Here is a 4,459-nt window from a genome sequence, read left to right on the forward strand (position 1 = left end):
CATGTTTTTTTAATGACTTATCGTGTGAACAAACATATTCACGTGAGGTTTTATTTGCCTTTCTTATTTAATGGTAACACTGTAGTTGCGAAATTTTTTTTTTTTTTTCACATTAGCTATTCAGCTATTCGCCATTGACAAAGTTTTGTGCAATATATGTAATGGAAACACAGCTGTTGAGAAGAAAAACTCCCTTTTAAGAGGAAGAAACTTCAGCAGAACCTGGCTACAGCACGGCCAACACAAAAAATAAAACACAGAAGTGCTGACTCAGGACTACTTGAAAAGTAAAATGTGAAGCGTTGGAGGGCAGCAAGGGCTCCTTCACTGACTTCAACTAAAAGAGAAACAGCTAAACAGCTTTCAGGTCTACAGAACACAGTCAGTAAGTCACTGCTAAATAAGCTAAAAGTAGCAAATAATCCAAAATTGGGGAGTAGTAGAATGTATCAGAGTTAGGAAAAGTTTTTTAACCTCATTCCTGAACAAAATATTTGAAATTTTGTCTAATTTTTAAATTTTGTCTGATTTTCTAATACTGTCTAATTTTGACAATATTAGAGATAAGAAAGAAGGAAGTCATAGAAACTTGGTCATGTGGGAATTAAATGACACTTTCTTCACTCTATTCCCAGATGAATAAATGCCATGTAGATTAAATCACGCTGTCTGATGATTTTACCAACAACGATGGGCCAACCATGGGGCTCTGTGGTACTCCACAAGTAACTAAGAGGGTTTATTATGTACATGCACTATACCAACTATACTTATTCTCCACTATTAATGATGAAACTTGTGCCGTTCTAGTTTGGTAAAGAGTCTTTTTATACAACAATGGATTATTTTCTAAGATCAAGTCTGATTCCTCTAGCTGTGTAAGAGACCTATTTTCCCTGTAATTACCAAGTGCTGTGCTTTAAAGTACGCAGCTCTGAATTAAACCAGCGAGCCAAACTGCTGTGACTCATACCGTTCAATCTCTGAGTCAACCATACACTTCTCCATGCAGGAGTGTATTTATAGTCATTTAGAGGCAGTTTGTCCAACAGATGAAGCATAAACAAAGCAAAAACTCTACAACAGCTGAACAACAAAATAAATGGTGATGTTGCAGTTGCCCAGTCAAAAGTAAAAGTCCAGACAAACTGATTAAACACTGTGGTTAGACATTAGGAGAAAATGTATGCAAATCTCCATAAACTGAAACAAAGTTGCAAAGAAGAATGAGCCGAAGTTTTCCATGATAAAGTGAGAGACGGATGATCCCAGGTGAAAAAAAAGTATACTTTAGTATACTAAATTTTAACATTCTTTAGTATACTTTTATCGATGTACTTAAACTGTACTATTTTGGAACAACTAATTTTGTGCTTAGTATACTTTAGTAGTATTTAAATAGTATTAAATTACAACTAATAGTATATTTTAGTATACTATACGTGCTTTTTTGGAACAACTTCAAGTGTACTTAAAGTATACTTTTTAAATATATTTCAAAGCTTTATATTTTGATATAATTATTATATTTTGAGTGTAATAATTCTGCCTCAGAATTATATTAAAATATATATTTAATATACTTCAAATATATTTTAAATATACTATTAATATATTAGTAATGTATTTAAATTACACTTGATTTTTATTTTTGATTTCCTGCTATTGATAATAAGCTACAATTTTAATTACTCATAATTCGTCTTTATTCCTACGTACCTATTTTGTACATGACATGGATAACTACACTACAGTACTTACATTGTTTTAGGCTAAAATTACATGGAAAGATTAATAACACAAGAGGCCCAAGATAATTCAAATATTTTGTTTTATTACCGACATTTTAAAATTGTCCAATTTTACTCACAACTTTATGAACTTTACATAAATTATCAGTTTACACATCAAAAGTTAACATATGAACATGAAAATTTAAGTGTGACAATAAAACATGACAGTGAGGATCAACAACAGAACATTGCCGTTCACTGCACTTTACAGAAACCTGCAAAAAAGAACAATAGAGAAATTAAACAGAGAAAGCATTTGTATTTAAAGAGATCAGAAAAATGCCAAATAAAAAAATAATACAATTTTAAGACGTTGTGGACTCGCCATGTATGTGACATTATAAGAACTGATGATGATTGGGATCGGTTGCCTGGGGTGGAAAAACATTTCTAGGTGTTTTCTTTGCCTGTTTATGTTAGAAGTAGAAAAAAAATAGTCAGCAATGTCATAGAATCAGTTGATGTTGGCATTAACTATGAAGCTGTTTTAAGTGTGGACTTAAGGAGACAAACTACCTTAAAATCTTTCCATCCATGATCTGAACACACTGATCCTTGCAGGGTGGTGAGGGGGGCTGGTGGTGCCCATCTCCAGCAGCCATCAGATGAGAGGCAGGGTTCACTCTGGACAGGTCACCAGTCCATCACAGGGCCCTGAAAGCCAACAACAAATTAAAAAAATTAAAGATAAATGTTAGATTAACAAGAAGAGAAAAATTCTTTCCAGTTACCTTTAAATCAAATCATGTTTATTAAGCACTTAGTGTTGGTAACACAGCAGTTTTTGTTGTTGAAAATGTAGCTAACTCCTCATTGAAAAAACAAACTTACATCATGAAGACAATGTGGAGGTTCATCCTTAGAGCTGGTTGGTGATCTGGTGGAGTCAGAGCTTCTTCTGAGACAGAAAGTCTTTAGGTTTCCTAACACCTGATTTCTCTGGCTTCCTCTTTCATCTTCATTTGCTTAGTTAGACTGCAAACATATGTTGAAGATAAAAACATTGATGAACGAGTTGGAACAACAACCACCTCACAATATCAAAGTCTCTGGTTCTTATGGAGCTTAATTAAAACCAGGTTAGTTTATGAATTAAAGTATAAGTCGCAACAAACAGCCTCCATGCAGTTATAACATGAAGCTGAATGATTGCTATAGTAATAATCATACAAGTCACAATAAAATTGATCAAATATTTATTTATGAAACCAACGTAAGTTATATATCTTTACTGCTCTGTTTATAATTAAATGAAGATAATTAATAAGCAAACTTACCACCAGCTAGCAACACTTAGCAGCCTTCGTCCCCCGGGCTCCTTTTGTGACACACATTTCATTTCCATCGGTTGTTCAATCAATCAATCAATCAAATTTTATTTGTATAGCACATTTCAGCAGCAAGGCATTTCAAAGTGCTTTACATAATTAAAATAAAAACAGAAATAATCAGTGAGAAAGAGATTAAAAAAAATAAAAATAAAAAATAAAAAAACAAAATAAAAATAAAAACAAAAAAAAAACATTACATCATCGAAAAGAAAGAAGAAAAAATTAAAAACATTAAAGTCATAAAAACATGGAAGACATCAAAACCCGCACTCTAACCCTTATTTAGCCATAAGCTACTCTAAACAGGTGGGTTTTAAGTTGAGATTTAAAGGCACCCAGTGTTTCAGCTGTTTTACAGTTTTCTGGAAGTTTGTTCCAAATCTGTGGTGCGTAGAAGCTGAATGCTGCTTCTCCTCGTTTGGTTCTGGTTCTGGGGATGCAGAGCAGAGCAGAACCAGAAGATCTGAGGGGTCTAGACGGTTGGTACAGCAATAACAGATCTTTAATGTATTGTGGTGCTAAACCGTTCAGTGATTTATAAACTAACAACAGTATTTTAAAGTCTGTTCTCTTAGCTACAGGGAGCCAGTGTAGGGACTTTAAAACTGGTGTTATGTGCTCTATCTTCCTGGTTTTAGTGAGAACACAAGCAGCAGCGTTCTGGATCAGCTGCAGCTGTTTGATCGATTTGTTAGTCAGACCTGTGAAGACGCTGTTGCAGTAATCACTGCGGCTAAAGATAAACGCATGGATGAGTTTCTCTAGATCGTGCTGAGACATCAGTCCTCTAATCCTAGAGATGTTCTTCAGGTGATAGAAGGCCGACTTTGTGACTGTCTTAATGTGGCTCTGAAGGTTCAGGTCAGAGTCCATCACTACTCCCAGGTTTCGGGCCTGATCGCTGGTTCATTTCCATCGGTTGTTGTCTAACTCGGATTAGGACGTCACCAGCTTGAATTTACCAAAATTAGTAACTATTGTCAAGGCTCTCTCTACTTTTAAGGCAATATTATGCAAGTAAAAATGGCGAATTTGAACAGCGTCTGTTATCTTCCCTGCGTTCAAGTTTTTTTCTTCTCTTTGTGGCATTTTTTAAATAAATGAAAGTGTGAAATACCGCCACCATCTGGTCTGGAGTATGAACTGGAGCTAATGCCGTTGATTATAAGGTTTTACATCACACATCTGAAAATTGATTGGGTACTTTCTTAAAAATTACATCAGGTTTCCTCCCACAGTCCAAAAACATGACTGTCAGGTTAATTGGCCTCTCCAAATTGCCCCTAGGTGTGAGTGTGTGTGCATGGTTGTGTGTCTCTGTGTTGCCCTGCGACA

At 34.9% G+C, this 4,459-nt stretch overlaps 1 long non-coding RNA gene across 1 annotated transcript; it reads right to left on the reverse strand.

Moving 5' to 3' along the window:
- Positions 1 to 2,109: 2,109 nt before the first annotated feature.
- Positions 2,110 to 4,056, reverse strand: LOC145551917 (uncharacterized). Its single transcript, XR_014087795.1, has 3 exons — positions 3,071 to 4,056; positions 2,625 to 2,768; positions 2,110 to 2,447 (listed from the first exon to the last, which is right to left on the reverse strand). It is a non-coding gene; the product is annotated as an uncharacterized LOC145551917 (long non-coding RNA).
- Positions 4,057 to 4,459: the final 403 nt, after the last annotated feature.

This window comes from Poecilia reticulata, chromosome 6, assembly GCF_904066995.2.
Source record: "Poecilia reticulata chromosome 6, P_reticulata-male-v2, whole genome shotgun sequence".
Classification (NCBI taxonomy): domain Eukaryota; kingdom Metazoa; phylum Chordata; class Actinopteri; order Cyprinodontiformes; family Poeciliidae; genus Poecilia; species Poecilia reticulata.